Here is a 16,984-nt window from a genome sequence, read left to right as displayed (position 1 = left end):
TGGAATTAGGAGGTGTCAGTTTCACAATTCTTTTTGCCTGTTGCCAAAGTTCTTTCTAGAAATACTAGAATGACATAAAATGCCATTCACCAACAAACCATGGTAAGCAGGAACACCCATTTCTATTAGCATTGAATTTTATCATTCTCATTCATTTTCACTATCTTTAAAAGTTTATAGAAGAATCAACAGGTAATTTTAATTGTCCTCTTTTGCTTCTATTTTATCTTAGGGTTATTCCAGAAGTAACCTTTCTTAGATTGAAACACTCCTTCTCCCCCTAAATTTTTTCCCCAATTCTTTTCCCCCTTTATGCTGTAAAGTCACATTTATAGTTCACAGAAGAACACAGCCATCTGCTTTTCCTATAGACTTGAGACTATTTAAACTATGTTCCAGTTGGTTGCTTCTTTTCATAATAATTTCAACATCCTATGAGTATGTCATGTATCAGTTTATCATCTATTATAAATACATGACACCTGCTACTGTGAATCTATTTAGTATGTTTTGGCGCACTCTTCGGGGAGTCACAATTGTTTTTATGACTCAGTTTAAGGGTAAATATTGACTCCTCAATTCACTGTGAATTTCTCATTGTTCCTCAGGCAATCAGCCTATCCTTTGGTTGCTGGCCTGTCTTCCCAGCCGCAGGAAGACAGCTAGGAAGACAAATCCTGAAAATATACTGGCACTTGGTTTTCATGTCCTATAATCCAAGAAAGCAAACAAGTCAGTGTTTGCTAAGCATATCGAATGCATTGGCTCATCTAAATTCTCAATAACCCTCCAATATATGTATATTATTATTGCCAATTAACCAAGGCTGGGAGAGGCTAGTACTCCGACCCAGGCTAAACAGCAGTATCTGGAGGATGGGAGCTGGGATTTTCTGATTCTGAAGCTGTCTTCTTCCCCATACACCTTTGGTCTGGGCCTCCATGCACACTTGTGCTGTCTGTGGCTTGAGGAGTCAGGATGAGCCCAGAGACCCCAAAGAGGGCTCCTGCCTGGGCTGAGGAAGGCATTTCTGCATCTCAGAGTGTGGGTCCAGGGCCCTGCCTGTCCACCCCACCCAGGAGAATGTGGCTTTAACTGACAGTGCTAAGTCAATAGGCATGAATCTGCCCCACTCCATTGGGGTCTTACGTCAGGCTGATCCCATCAGAGCCAGAAGGAGGCTGAACAAACTCACAGAGGCTCTGTGGCCCAAGAGAAGTGTCTCTCTGCCACATTCTCCAAAATTAAAGATGATTGATATTGAGTATATACAAGACGTTGATGGAAGCTCTTTACCTATATTCCATAATCTTCGCAACAGCTCTGCAAAGTAGCAACATTAACCCCACTTTAGAAAAGAGGAAATAGGCTCAGAGAAATAAATCATTTGTCCCAGTTCACACAGCTGTTCATGGTTTTTATACTTGGGTCTGTTGAACCAAGATAGCTAGACTGTTCCGCTTTTGTCTGAGGCTCCCTGCTCCCGGCTTATAAAGCCCTCAGCCACCACTGAGAGCACAGTGGGATTTTATTCTTTTCCTCTAAGGCTATGTGTCAGTCCACTGTCCCCACATGCCAGCAGAGGTGTGTTTGTGCTCCCTGTCCTTATTCCTCCGGAAACACTAAAGAGCACCAAGAACAACATGAGGATTTGTGTTCTAAAATATCGAATGAGTTGAAGTTTCCTAAAGCCTTTCTCCAAATTTACCACTGGAAGACAGCTGCATTTCTAAGAGCACAAGGTGAAACCTTCAGAATAACCAGCATCTTCAAGAGGGAGAAACAAATGTAAGTAAATCCCCCAACTAATTCTTTGACTTTAAACTGTTGAGGCTTTAGGGGGTTTTTGCTTTCTTTTAACTATTTTATTCACATTGTCTGTGTGCAGACAGACAATCACCATTTGCCGAAGAGAGAGAAAGAAAAGAGGATATAGTGAACTCAATTTTGTCTCTTTCAGAAATATCCAGACACTCCTCAACATGCCTATGTCTTAATTGTTCCAAGATGCCTGCTGTCCTTGCCAATGAACCTCACAGGCTGGCAGCCTGAGCCAGAAAGACCCTGCTTGTCCCTGGTACCAATGACAAACCCACAGAGGGCCATCTTTTATGCTATAATTGTCACAATTGCTTTTGGTCTTGTTTCTAGGGGAAAATGCTGCTTGTTTAGATGAGAAATCATCTGCAAGGGACACAGTTCTTGGAGTCTTTACAGAGAAATATGATTAAGGGGAAACCCAGGTCACCTGCTTGAATTTCCCTCAGAAATTGGAGGAAAAATGATATGTCCAGAGCACAGTGGCATTTTCAATTCCCTCCCACTTTCCTGCCTGCAATTTACTTGCTTATTAATAACTTGGCTCCCAATTATTTAGCACCCACTGTGCACCCAGCACTTTATAAACATCAGACCCTATTTTTACAGCAATCCTGGATGAGGGTGCTGTTTCCTCCCCTCTGAGCTGAGGGTAAGGGATCTGGGTAACCCAGGGATTCAAACCCGGGGATCACAGCTTCTTCCTCTCCCCCACTCCACACCCATCACACTGCCCCCTGTGGGATCAACATGCACCCTAAGCCAGTCTGGAAAAATCATTCCCACTAACTTTATGTTGCTCTTAGCACTCAAAGAAAACAAGTTGAAAACACTCAGAAGTTTCTGATTCTAAGCATCTCTATCTGACTTGTTGCTTAGAGATGACACACAAAAAGAGCGGCCGATTTAGATTTGCACCTAGTTTTTCAAAAAGTTCCCATAACATCCACAAACGCCTGCACACGTTGGATTTACCAAGCTGTCACGGTCAACTGAGCTTCCCTCCTCCTAAAAGAGAGGGGGTAAGCGCTGCTAGAATCAACCAGCAAAACTTCACATCCCCAATCTAAGTCCCCCAAGCCCTGAGGAGAAAGCGGTACTTACAGGAAGCCGGGGAATTGCTTGCTCTCTGCCCCCTCTCTCTCTCCTCTCCTTGGTGACAGTTAAAAAGCACAGAGGATGCGATTGCCATTTATGTAGACACAGTGTCCGCCTCCCCAAAGCCAATCAGAGCGGGTGGCTTTGCATCTATTTACCCAGCAGCATCTCCTGGCTCTCCCGCGGCCCCCATCTCCCCACCCCCCGCAGGATGTGGGAGCCCCCTGGAGCAGAGCAGGAAAAGCTGAGCCTGCCCTGGCTGGGGAGGGGAGAGAGGTCAAGAGGAAAACGGGCCCTGTGTTCCCAGTTCACAGGCACGGAACCAGTCTTCCTGGAGACTCGCTGGGCAACCTCTAAAAACTCCAGGTTTCCTCGGGCTCCTTCCAAGGGGAGAAGCAGGGGAGAAGCCATTTGTGAACAGCATCGCTGTATGCCCGCAATGGGGCTGCGATCAGTGGCCACTTTCTGTGTCACTCCTGGTTTCTCTTGTGAGGGGGTACTTTGGGGTCCACACAGGAGGGTCTGGGGACTCAGGGGAGCCCATCCATGGCCCCGGAGCCGAGCGAGAGGATCTGAGCCTAGGTTCATCTCATTCAAAGTTCTGTTCTTTCACCCTCACACCTAAAAACATTCACAGCATGAACTTCCTCCAAGCAATTTGGGGGCTCCCTCTCCCCTCAGCCCGCCCGGCGGGAGTGAGGAACCCGGCCTTCTCACTGGCCTGATATGTACAGGTACCATGGGTGGGGACTCAGTTTCTCTCCTCACAAGGTTCTCCTCATTTCAGACACGAGGTAAACCTGCACAAGAGGCCTGAGCCGCATCATGGGCAAGAACCAGATCCCGGAGAAGGAGAGAGAACAGGGCCCCACTTAGCTGGGAAGGTCAGGCGGGGGGAGGGATTCCTGGGCTCTGCGCTCCAACCCACACCCCCTCAGGCCTGCGGGAGAGTCAGGAGCTGGAAATCCCCCCATACAAAGTCATCCACTCGCTGGCTGTAATCAGCACCTCTTCTAAAGGTGCAACTACCACTCATTGGGTGGGGTGGGGGGCTCCCTTGGAGTGGGGGCAGACGCAGCAGCCTCAATCAGCGGGACGCAGAAGCCCAGGGCTGGGGCTGGGGGGCAGGGTGGAGTCCTCGGGCCCCAGCCGGTGTGCGCATGCGCAGCCGCGACCCGGGCCGGCCCGAGATGGCGTAGGCCTCGGCCGGGTGTCCTGGGGCAAGAGGTAAGGGGATTAGGCGGCGTCTGCTTAGAGGGCAAGGCCAAGCTCCCAGAGAGCCTGGGCTGCTCAGTATAGCTCATACCTCCACCCCCTCCAGAGACAGTGGGATCAACCACGACTGACAGAGGTGAGGCAGGCCCTGCCCGACCACCCGAGCCGTGCCTGGCACGAGGTCCCCAGGGGGAGCTTTCAGGGGGGTGGAACCATGGCGCTGGGCAGACGGGTATCCCCAAGCTCAAACCTCCGCACCCCTGCGGAGCCCCCACTGCCTGCCCACCCCTTCGCCATGTAGCAGTGAGGAAAAGCGCGGGCTCTGGTGAGGAGGGACCTGGCTGGAGCTTGGGGGCCGAGTCTGTGCCCGCGCGCCCAGGGCGCCAGCAGGCAGGGGCCCGGCCGGCTCTGCTCCCTCCGCGTGTCTCTCTGCGCCCCGCAAGTTGCTTGGCCCAGAACCGGCCTTTGACCAACATTATGATGAATCCATGAAGCTTACACGTGAGATGGGTGAATACAGGCATGGCGAGGGGCCGAACTCTGGAGAGAGAGCTGGGGAAAAAGTGAGCGAACTATATTGGCTATGACGAGCATTTTTTAAATGTTTCCGTGACAGGTATCTTGCCATTGGTTCATTCAATGCCTCATAACTATCTTCTGAGGTAGGTATTATCATCATCCCTAGTTTACAAATGAGGGGATGAGAGGCCCAGAGAGGTTAACAGACTTGCCCAAGATGACACAGCTCACGGGAGAACTAGCTGTCCCATCCGGGCTGGGTGGCATCAACACCCACATCTTCACCACCAGGCCACTACCTGGCAGGATGGGAGGCAGATCATAAATAAATCAACAGAGAGATAAATCTACAATTGATAAATGTGACCAGTTCTGCAAAGGGTGTGAAGAGGGGCACAGCCCTGGTGGAGGATGGGATGCATAAAGTCATTGAAGGGAAGGGAAGTGCAAAGTCATTGACCAATTAGAAGCAGAGCAGTGACATAGTAATTTAAGTATTTAACAATCACCCTGGCTATTGCTTGGAGAGTAAACTGGGGGTGGGGATAGGCAAGAGTGGGAGAGAGTAGATGGATTTGAGATTCATTTAAGAGGTACAAACAAAGATTCAAAGTGGCACGATGACACCATAAGGTCAATAGTTAAGGTGGCAGCTCCAGAGGCTGGATTTGAATCCCACCTCCACCTCTTAAGAAGTATAACTTTGTGCTAGTGGCTTTACCGCTCTATAATGATAATGACACGATACGATTTACAGTAGGAACAAAAATTACATAAAGTATCAAGGAATTAGCCTAACAGAAGATATGCAGGACTCACATGAGGAAATTTATAAAACTATTGGGAAACTTTAAAGAGGACGTAAATAAATGGAAATAAATGTCCTGTTCATGGATAGAGCACTCAATATTATAAATATCTCAGTTTACTTGAAAATGACTGATAGATTCAATACTATTCTAATCAAAATCCTTACAAAGATTTTTTTAGTCTAAAATATAAATGAAAATAGGCTTAAGAATAGCCACTATAATATTGAGAAAGAAGAGTATTAGAAGGAGTCTTGCTCTACAATTTTCAAGACTGATGAAGCTGTAAAAAATATGTGGTTTTGATGCCAGGATAGGCACCTGACCAGTGGAACAGAGTGGAGAGCCTAAAAAAAAAAAAAAAAAAAAAAAAAAAACTATACAAATTTGGGAAATTGACAGATGTCACCTTGAAGATCAAGCAAAAGAGTAGACTCTTAAATAGTGTTGGAACAACTGTTTACCCATTTGGGGAACAAATGAAATTGAATCCCTTTTTCACTCCATACACAAAAATAAACCCCTGAGAGATTAAAGACTTAAATATGGAAGGCAAAATCTTTTAAGAAAACAGCAGAACATATTTTTATAACCTTAGAAGAGAAAGGATTTCTTAAATGATTTACTTAATTAGCTCACTGTAAAGGGAAAGATTCAAAAATTTGATTACATCACTTTTAAGAATTTTTTTTTTCAAAAAACACTATAAAGTAGAAAGATAACCTACAAACTAGAGGAAGATATTTCAAATAATATTATTCATTAAGCATTAGGACCTATAATATAAAACCTTTTCAATCAGAAAAAGACAACTCAATAAGAAAAGCATTTGAGAGAAATGGAAACAGAAATGATTCGTAAATATCAGAAAAGATGATCTTCCTTATTAGTAATCAAAGATGTTAACTTTATTGCTGAAGTATAGAATTACAACTGAGTTTTAGATATTGACCATTTTCTTGGTCACCTCACTAAATTCTTTACAAGTTTTAATAATTTGTTTATTCTCATAGATTTCAACATAAACAATCATATCTTCTGTGAAGTATGAAAGTGTTCTTTTTTTAGTCTTTTTACTTTTGATTTCTTTTTCTTGCCTTACTGCATTGTGTAGGACTTTTCTGCCCAATATGGTAGCCACGAGCAACATATGGCTATTGAGCCCTTGAAATATGGCAAGTGAAACTGAGGAACTGAACGTTTAAATGTATTTGCATTTATTTAAATTTAAGTCTAAAAACTGAAGCAGCACAAAAATTGCTCCCATTAAACACAACCTTCATGTAGGTCAACATTTTACTTTAATTGTTGTATCAAATAAGATATTTTCATTATATTATAGTATGCATATACTTTGTACTTGTTTTAAAATAATATATGTTGCTTGCTTTATTTTACCATTATACAGTGCTGTCCCTAGGACCTCTAGGACACTGTTGAATAGAAGCAGTAGTGGTGAACACCCTTACTGTCTTGATTTTGAAATGAATGTTTCTAACATTTCATTATTAAGAATGATGCCTGCTATAAGGTTTTATTGGAAATTATTGATTGGGAGTTTCCTTCTATTCCTGCCCTTATAATTAATAAATGCTTAATTTTATCAAATGCTTTTCTGCATCTAAAGAGAAAACTATATGCTTTTCCTCCTTTAAATTCTTAACATAAAGTTTTTTTTCCTGTGTTTAAACATTCTTTAATCCTGGGATAAAAGGACACTAATATTTTGTACAGAATTTTTACCTTTATTTCATGAGCAAAATTGTAGTTTTCCCTTTGCAAAGTGTCTCCACTCTTACCCAGATTCTATGTCTCATAACTGATCTGAGGATTATTCCTACTTTTTTGATTCTCTGTAACAGTTTGCATAATTTTGAGTTTTCTGATTATCCAATCCTAAAAGACTGTTAGGACTCAGACATAAAATCATTTAACCCCCCTCCACATTTTTGAGAGAATATTTTTCACTAATCAGAAATATTTATTACAGCATTGTTCAGGATTTCAATTTCTTGAATCAGTTTTGGTGTTTCATTGATTATTTTTTCAATTTAATGACTGCTGTTTATGGTAAATTCATGATCTTTTTAGTTTGTTGCATCAATAATATGCTCCCCTTTTCAGTACAATATTATTTATTTATTCCCCTCTTTTTTCTTTAGTTGATATTACCAGAACTGTGTTTATTTTACTAGTCATTCTCAGAAAAACGACTTTTGGCTTTTTGATCCTCTCTGTTCTATTTTCTTACTAATTTCTCCTCCTATCTTTAGTATTGCCTGCATTCAATTACCTTTAGGTTTATGATGTTGTTCTTTCTCTAACTTTAGTTGGTTGATTTTGATTAACACATTAATTTTTGTCCTCTTTTATTTTCTAATAAAAGCATTTAAAATTATTTGTTTCCCTCTGCTTTCAGTGCATACCTCAAGTTTTAGTATGTAGCATTTGCATTATTATATATTTCTAAGTATTACTTAGTTTCTCTTACATTTTTCTTGGACACATAAGTTAATAGTTTTTTTTAAATTTTGACATGTATAGAAATTTTTGCTTATAATTTTGTATTGAATTCTAATTTAACTTATTTGAATTGTGGTCAGAGAGCATGCTGTTGTGATAGTAATTCTTTGGTAGATGTTGAGAATTGCATGGTGGTCTACTACATGGTCAATTCCTTAAATATTTCTTGTGCACTTGAGAATAAAGAGCATTTTTCAAATTATTGGATGCAGAGTTCCACATATGTCCAATAAACCAAGCTTGTTAGTTGTGGTGTTCAGAATTTCTAAGTCTGTATTAATATTTTGTTTGCTTGATGTGTCATCTTTCTCTAATTGGTAAAGATGTATTGAAATCTCCCATTATGATGGTGGACATGTCAATTTCTTCCCATCGTTGTACCAAGTTTTGCTTTAATTGTTTAAGTCCCTTCTATTAGGTTCATACATATATAAAATTGTATTACTTTCTTGGTGGACCAAAGCTTTTATCATTTTGCTTAAGAATAATAAAGTAAATCCCTGAATAAATTACTCAACTAACCACATTAAAAATGTAAAAATCTTGCTGGCTTTCCCAGTAGTGTATGCAATAGACATTGTTGAGCCTCTTGTTTTCTTAGGGGGCCAGGGATAGAGGAATGGTATCATATGCAGATGGCTACGCCTCTTCACGTATGATTTAGTAATTTTTTAAAAGTTGAAAGTTATGATTTAGGTTTTAAGAAGCACCAAAATTTCCCTGGTTTCAAAATGTCATAAATTCACTCTGTAAGGGCATCCAGAGTTAAAAGCTCTTTGGGGGCATCTCTATCCCTACCCTGTATCCAGGGAAGCTCAAAGAGCATGATTTACCCCCAGCAATAAGAGCACTGCTTGGTTCCCTGGCCCTAGCAAATGGGATTGCTTGGCAAATCGAGAATCATCCAAGGGCATTTCCTCAGGGAAGACTGTTTTCTCGACTAACTGATCATTAAGGACTCAGCCTGTTCTGCTGGGAGAATCTCAGAACTGAAAGCAGTGGGATGCCCAAGGACAGTGCATGGGGAGACTTGCGTAGAAGATGAAGCCTACTTTCGCTGGCTCAGAATTCCTGCTATACTCCCATGCAACTTTGAAGACACATGCATCTTCCATGCTGAATCTAGTCCTGTACTTCCCTTGTCCCACCTCTGCCATTTCCTGCCTCCCATCTTTCAATTCTCCCTCCGGTCAACACTCATGCCTCTCCTGTATCATCCCTTCAAACCCTATTTCCTGATCTCTGATAAACCCTTTATATAATGCTTAGTATAGTGCCTGGAACATGGTAAAGTGCTCTAAAGATGGCAATCCTTCCCCAGCATGGCTGAGTGGAAAGTACCAGACTGTGAAATAAGTAAGAACAACTTCATTTCCGCTAGTTGTGAGACTTGACTCCATCTTCCTCATCTCTTCAGTCTCAGTTTTCTCGCTTGTGAAATGGACAGAAGATTAGAGATAAAGAAGGTGAATCACTTTCTAGACAGAACCCAACACACACTAACCACCATTCAAGTTATTATTTTAACTCAAGCCTGATAGAGAAGCAATAACTTTTTCTCAAGAATTGCATCTTATGATGGGACTTGTAATCTTCATAGCAAGTTATTAGGGAAAATCTTTCAATTCCTTTAAATCTCAATTCATAGGCGGCTGTTAAATTTACCTCTAAGTGAATAATGCCACATGTCAAAAGGAGAGAGTCTTTCACAGAGATACAGATAAGGGTCAAAAGGCAGAATTGATATTTGTCAATCATCTCCTTTCTGAAGGGTATTTTCCATATGGTATCTGATTTACTCCTTCTAATAACCTGGAAATATAGGTATATTAAAAACCCCATTTTACAGAGGAGGAAATGAAGTGTCCCCAAATCATATAGGTGGTTTGTTATAGAGAGGAGTACAGTCCACTTCTGTCCTGACTTTGCTATTGATTTCACACTCTTGAAATCACTACCAGTTCCTTATCATATGCAAGTTTCATGATTGACTATTTGTGTGCATGTGTGAGCACCCAGGGTTCAGTTCCCCCCAGAATGAAAACTTCCAGCCTTCAGCATACAAAAGAAAGCATTTGACAATAATCTCTCTACTATTTAAATGAGTTAGCATTTAAACAAACCTTCAGTCATGTGGGACCAGAGAGTCAAGGTACAAATCTTGCCATTTCTAACAATAATAACTTGAGTAAATATAAAGCCATAAACTTACTTGCGTGGGAATTCTAATTCCTTACAGGTCTGCTCTCCTTTCTGGGATTCTCCAGCTTTGGAAACTAAGAAAAACTTGGAAAAGCGAGCAGAGATTTCAGTGCTTCGGCAGGTAATTATTCTTGAGCTTCAAACCGACACATTTCCCTGTCCTTGCATTTTCAGTTTCATTTGCTGGTTAAACATTAATGTCCGATGGTGTGTAAGGTCAGGAAATCTTGAGAAACATAAAAGGAGTAGCTCTTCTCTGGTGAATGGGAAAAAGCTCATCTGGAGAGCCTCCTTGTTTCGTCCAGAACCCTGTCATCTTGGATCTTCCTCTCTACAAAATTGTCCTTACACCATGCATCCAAAATTTTCTAAAACCACCCCAATTTCAAATTTTCATCCCCTCTAAATCATCCCATAAATTCCCCCATGTAAGTATGTGAAGTGTGACTTACAGGGTGCTTCCTACAGCCCTGAACTGAGACTGCACTTTGCTAGTCTGTGCCTGAGATTCCCAGGTCCAGGTTATAGAACCCAAGTACCCACCTATTTTCCCCAAACCCATTGAAATGCTAGTCAGAAACTGCTGTGAACAGGATTTTGACAAGTTTCTAAAAAAACCAAGGTAGAAAATATTTTCTTAGGGGATAAAGCAGGGTTGAGGAAACTGCTTTGAGAACTCACACAGGAAAGCCTGCAGTGAGCTTGGGAGCTGGTCTTTCTGGGAACCTGCAATGGCTCCAGTCTTGGGGCTCGGTGGGGGTGTGAGACTGGGCACGAAACAGTGAGCATAGAATGGCTGGCACCACTGGCATTTTTCACAAGCTAGATGTGGGAAAGAACTCTCTATGTTCTGCCCTGTAGGGGGTGGGGGTTAGGGTACATAAATACATACATCCAGGTACATACATCCATGTACATACATGGAGGTGATGGCCTCAGATTTATATTGAAACAGAGAAGTAGAGTCAACATGGAAGAAATTCCTAATCTCTACAAGAGCCATTGGAAGAAAGAAAGAAAAGAAAAGAAGGAATGGCAAGTCAGTCCTACAGGAAAACATACTACTGTGTGCTCCACACCCAGAGTCTTAGCGGAGCTGAGACCTAAGGAATTCATGGTCCTTAAGCAAGGTAAAGATCGAAGGGAAGGGTACCATACAGGGAACATCATCTGTTAAGGCTCTGAGACTAGAAAGAGCTTGCTGTTTTCAAGACCTTGGAAGAAGGGAAGGCCATCCCCAAAGGACCATACAAGGTAAGGGGTCTTGTGAGCTATGTTTGGTAATTTGTTTTCCCTTAAATTCAATGGAAAGCATTGAAGTGTTTTTAGAAAGCAGTAACTTTAGCTTATTTATGTTTTATGTTAGGAGTCTTGTGTGAAAATGGATCAAAGGATCACAAGAGTGAACGTGCAGTCATCCAAGATGGTAGTTTGGGGTAGGTTGGAGGAGGGAAGGTAGTTGAGATGAGGAAGAGTGGTAGGATTCCAGATATGTTTGTGCATATGTGCATGTGTGTGTGCATGTGTGCTGTGGGAATTTGTGTATGCAAATATGTGTTTGTATGCATTTATGTGCATAAGCATGTGTGGTGTGCAGGTGTGTGGATCTGTGTAGATGTATGTGTGTTTGTGTGTGTATGCATGCATGTGTGTGTGTGTGTGAGGAGGTTACTGAAGAAGATGGAGGAGTCAGAGACAGGATGATAAAGCAGTTGGAGAGATCGTGGTAGTGGTAGACTGAGAGAAAGAAGCATGGGGAACAATCTGTTTGGGGTTGGGAGGCCATGAAGGGGATCAAGAATTCAGTTTGGGAATTACATTTTAAATATCCACAAATCATCCAGGTGGAGATGTCAGCTGACCTTTAGATACATAAGTCTGGTGCTCACGTAGAGGTCTGGATAGAAAACAAATATAAGGGTTGAAAGTGTTTAGATGATAATTGAAGCAATAGACTGGATAAAATTCTCCAGAGAAAGAAAACAGAGAGAATAATTAAAATTTTACAAAAAGAAAGAGAATTAGTAGTGTTACCTTGACCAATAAATCCCCTCCTAGTAGACAAGTTCAGATAGGAATTTAAATAGTTAACAGAAGATTCTTGTTGAGTTGGGACTGGGCTGAGGTCTTGGCTGGATGATCCCAGAGGCCAGTGTCAAAGGCAGAGACAGCTCCTCTTGCCCTCGGGAACAGACCCCCCAGCTGCTCTCTCAGGGCACCCATCTCCCTGCCCTATGCACAAGGGCAGCACCTGCCGCCAGCTGGACATTCCATGCTGCCATGCTGGCCAAGCCTCCCTCTGACTGACTCCTTTCTCTAGGTGTATATGCTAGTTTAATGAGTCAAGGAAGCCTTCTGCATTTTAAAAAGGCTCCATGGGTCTGAATGCATGCACATTCCTGACCTTGGCTTCACAAGGCCCATTTGCTCTCAGTAAAGAAACCTGCCTAAAAGTGTTTCCCCAACTAATATGTGATAATTGTGCAAAAACACAGAAACTTCTAAAGAGAAAAAAAAAATTCCATCCATAGTCTTAGCTCTGAGAGAGAGCTTCTTTTAACATTTGCTGTACAGCCTTAAGGGGTTTTACTTAAATGAGTTAACAAACATGCTATAAAATTGCATATCCTGTTTTGTCACCAGTGTTTTTCATCTTAATAATATATCATAAACTTATTTCATCACAATAAATATACTGTCCCCCAGTTTGACTGTGCTTGCTGCTTCTTGACAGTCTGACGTTTCCTCTTTGGATATTCAGAATTACCAATCCAGGCTCATGCTTCTGGGCCTTTGGTGTCAGCCTTAGGAAGCAACCCTCCACTCAGAGTGTAGACATACTTCTATTTTCTTTTTGTATTTTTGTGCTTTTAGATTTTTGTTTTTAGATATTTACTTCATCTGGAATTTGGGGAGTAAGACATAAGGTAGAGTTCTATTTTTCCCCCAAAATAGTAGGCCAATTTCCCAACATTATTTCTGAAAGATATTTGCACCTGTTTCTGATACATGCTGTTATATTAAATTGTCCATTAAGTCCTGTGTCAGTGGTACAGTATTTAAATTTTATCACCACAATATATTTTGACACCTGGAAAGGCAGTATTCCTTATTACTGTTCTTTAAAGCAGTTCTTGCGACTTGCACATACTTCTTTAAGATGAATTGTAAAGTCATTTGTTCCTACATTCAAAAATCCTACTGAGATTTGGATTGGGAGTACAGTAAATGCATAGTTAAGTTTTGGAGAGTTGACTTCTCTGTGAATGTTACTGTATAACTCTATTTATGTTCTGGTTTTAGTCTGGGTTCCCTCCAAAGCTGACCCTGAGACAAAGATTAAAGGGCAACTGGTTGATTTTGGAGATGATCCCAGAAAACAACAGTTGAAGTGTAAGGAGTTGAGGAATTCGTATAGGGTATGTTTTCAAGCCAGTTACCCCTGTGGGCAACTGGAGTTTAATGTTGCTGGGGGATATTGGGAGCCAATATAGAACATGTACCTGGTGGGGTGTCACTTCCCCTGCTCACTCCTCACATGGACAGACAACCTCTAAAAACCAGGAGCAGGGTCACAGGAGCCGGTGGCTAGCAGCTATGTGCTCAGAAATGATAAATCATGGACCACATCTGTTAGAGTCCCTTAGCAAAGGATTGTGGTTTCATGTCTCCTTTTTAGAGCTTGTTGTTATAAATAGGTAAATCATAGATTTCTTCCATTATATGATGTAAAGTCAAGCCTTTCAACAGAATATTTTTTTCAATTTCTTGAAGTTAGTTGTTAAAGAGCCCTTCAAATACTGCTATTTGTAGACACCTAGACCTCACTAGTGGAGTGATATCTTAGTTTGCCTGGGCTTCTATGACAATTACCACACCATGCGTTGTCTTAAACAACAGAAATTTTATTGTCTCATGGATTTGGAGGCTAGAAGTCCAACAACCAAGTATTGGCAGGGCTTGCTTTCCAGAAATCCTCCTACACATGGCAATTTCACTCTCCTTGTGTCTGCTCCTGTGGTTTCCACTGACTTCTGGCTTCTACTTCCCTTTCCAATTTCCTTTGCTTGTGAGAACTTCAGCCACACTGGATTAAGGCCCACCGTGATTCAATTTGTCCTCATCTAAATAGGATCTTTGAAGATCCCAGTCCCAGATGAGTTCATGCCTTAACTAATAATAACATCCTAAAAGGTCCTATTTACAAATGCATTCACACCCACAGGAACATGGATTAAAACTTGAACATCTCTTTTGTGGGACACATGATTCAATCCCCAACAAGTGGAATCTGGAATACCGTGTAAGCCAAGGCATGTAAGCATCCCCTCACCACCTCATCACCCTACCACCTAGTCCAGTAAGTCCTAAGGAAGCTTTTTCTCTTTTGGTGAGTTGCATGTCCCATCTACACTGAGCAGTTCCCTATGGAACTTCAAAACCATCAACTGGTCCTGAGCCTCATTTAAGAAATTCAACAACTCTGCTTTGTTGAGATTTGAGATTTTTCTGGCCCAAAAGGAGGTCCAAATAAGAAATTCTTAGGAGATGCTGCACCCACTCTACCTTCCAAATCCCATGGAAGATGATAAAACTTGAATTCAGTTTAGATTACCCACCTTCTCAGGACCACCATGCCTACGTGGCTGAAAGTTTGGGGAAGGGCCACAGAGGCTGTGGAAGTGAGAAGACAAATAGAATCTGGCCCTTTCCTTGCCCAGCATTGTTTAACTGACCAAGTTCCCCCTGCAGTGTGCATCAGAACCATGTATGAGAGAAAGCCCAGCACAGCCACTCTGCTGGAATTGATTTTCATACCTGCCTTTCTGTCTCCATGAAGATAAATAACCCCGTGTGCATTGACATCTACAGAGTGTCTTTAAAACACAGAACATTTCCCTGACTCATTAAACTAGAATATATACCTCAAGAAAGGTATCACTCAAAGGAAGGCTTGGCTCCATGGAGACATGGAGTAGCTAGCCATAGGCAGGTGCTTGCTGTGTACATCCAGCAGGGAGGTGGGAGCCTCGATGTAGCAGTTGGAGGGTCTGTCCTGTGGGCAAAGAGATGCTGCCACTGGTCCTGATACCGCCTTTGAGGTTATCCAACCAGGGCCACAGCCAGGTCCCATCTCAGCAAGAACCTTCTATTCATCATTTAAATTAATATACAATATTTGTTCACTGCCGAGATGACCATGAGGCTTTAACTCCTGCTTCCAGATGAGGCCTGAGTCTCCCATTTGGGCAGCACTATGACATGTCTGTGGCACACAGTTTACCCTCCCTCTGGCATGAGTGACTGGGACATGACTGCTGAAAAATTCCAAGCCCCCAAAAGCTTGAGTTACAGAGACCCTGGCTGGCAGCTGTTACCTCCGGATGAGATAGGGCAGCAGAATTACAAAGGTCCCTGGTGGATAATTTCTTGGGTGATGCAGTTTCTCAGTTGGGGTTGACATTGCCTTGGTTCCAGGTGGCCCCCAATGAGAGAAATCACTTGATCAGACCCAATACCTTGGGGAACATCGTAATTACCTGTATGATCCCATTGTGCCAGCCTTGGCCATTGGATCATGTGATAGAAAGATCATGTGACTTCAAGCTGTCTTCTTACAAGCCTCAAAAGCTATGTTGACTTGACTCTGAACAGTTTCCCCCTTAACTTATGTGAAAATAATGAGCGAGGGCCATTAATACTTGCTACCAGTTTATGTGTCAAGACATGGTAGTTGGGATACATCAACTGTGAGAAAGTTTTATTATCCCCCGCATTACAGACTATGACAAAGAAGTTCAAAGAATGTTTAAGAAGAGTGGAGGCCCATTGGCCAAGTGTCTTCTTAAACTGGCTTTAATTCCTGAACAAAGAGAAAATAATCTTAATTTACTTTAAATGAATTATAACCAAGCTCCCCTTAACCAAGCTCCCATGTGTTACAGTTGGATTTTGCATATATTACCTCATCTGATCCTCACCTGGGAGATGGATGGGGTCAGTATTCCTAGCCCCATTTTGCAGATGAGGAGAGGAATGTGTAGAGGCTAGAAGTGACATGGCTGGGACGTAATCTTGCTGTGACTGCACGGCTGGCAAGAGGGAGAGAGGATGATAATACACCTCTTCTAGAGGACCTGGCACTGGGCACAGGAATCTCTGCCTTGGCCAAGTCCTGGCAGTGGACTCAATGGAATTATGAAGACTTCTACTAGGGTTGTGTGGCCATTTCCTAAACATCTCAGCAGCAAAGAGAGGGAATGGAGGACACTGAAAAGACTTCTCAGGCAGGGATTCAGGAGACCTGGGTCCAGGCCTGGCTCTGCCACTCTCCAGCTGTGCAAACTTAGACAAGCCAAGTGGACCCCTCTCTGAGTGCAGATGGCTGGTATACCCAGGTGGGAGTGAGACTGGGGCTATTTTGCCTCCATCTCTGAACACTGTCTGCAGCACGGTGTGGCCAAACAGAGCCACCAGCAGGCAGTGCTGGGCTAATGGGTGCCCATGTCCTGCCCCAGGGTCAGAGCCCTCCCAGGCCCTGCCCACTTGTGGTGGCCTCATGGTCTTTGGTGTCCTCACTGAGGGCAACTTAATCTTCAGCCTTTTCCCAGCACAAACTATCAATACCACTAGAATTAGAAGCTAAAAAGTCCCCAATGGTTTAGGGAGAGATGAAAAGGAAGTATATTCATGGGTCATAAATTGCTGGAGTTTGTAATAAGTTGGAGATTATCTCACCCACCTGTGCTGCCCTGGCAGTAAACACTCCTTTTGCTAAGTCAAAGATTTTAATTTCATTG

General features: G+C 42.5%; 1 protein-coding gene across 1 annotated transcript in view; it reads right to left on the bottom strand.

Annotated features, from left to right (window-relative positions):
- Positions 1-10,326, bottom strand: part of DDC (dopa decarboxylase) — a 111,496-nt gene extending 101,170 nt beyond the window's left edge. The window contains exon 1 of the mRNA XM_037837176.1: positions 10,195-10,326. The gene's annotated coding sequence lies outside the window, so the exon portion shown is untranslated. The remainder of the gene's footprint in view (positions 1-10,194) is intronic.
- Between the last annotated feature and the right edge of the window lie 6,658 nt (positions 10,327-16,984).

The sequence above is a fragment of the Choloepus didactylus genome, chromosome 5, assembly GCF_015220235.1.
Source record: "Choloepus didactylus isolate mChoDid1 chromosome 5, mChoDid1.pri, whole genome shotgun sequence".
NCBI classification, from domain to species: Eukaryota; Metazoa; Chordata; class Mammalia; order Pilosa; family Megalonychidae; genus Choloepus; species Choloepus didactylus.
The sequence above is the reverse complement of the archived record's forward strand: the minus strand, read 5'-3'. Positions and strand labels throughout refer to the sequence as shown.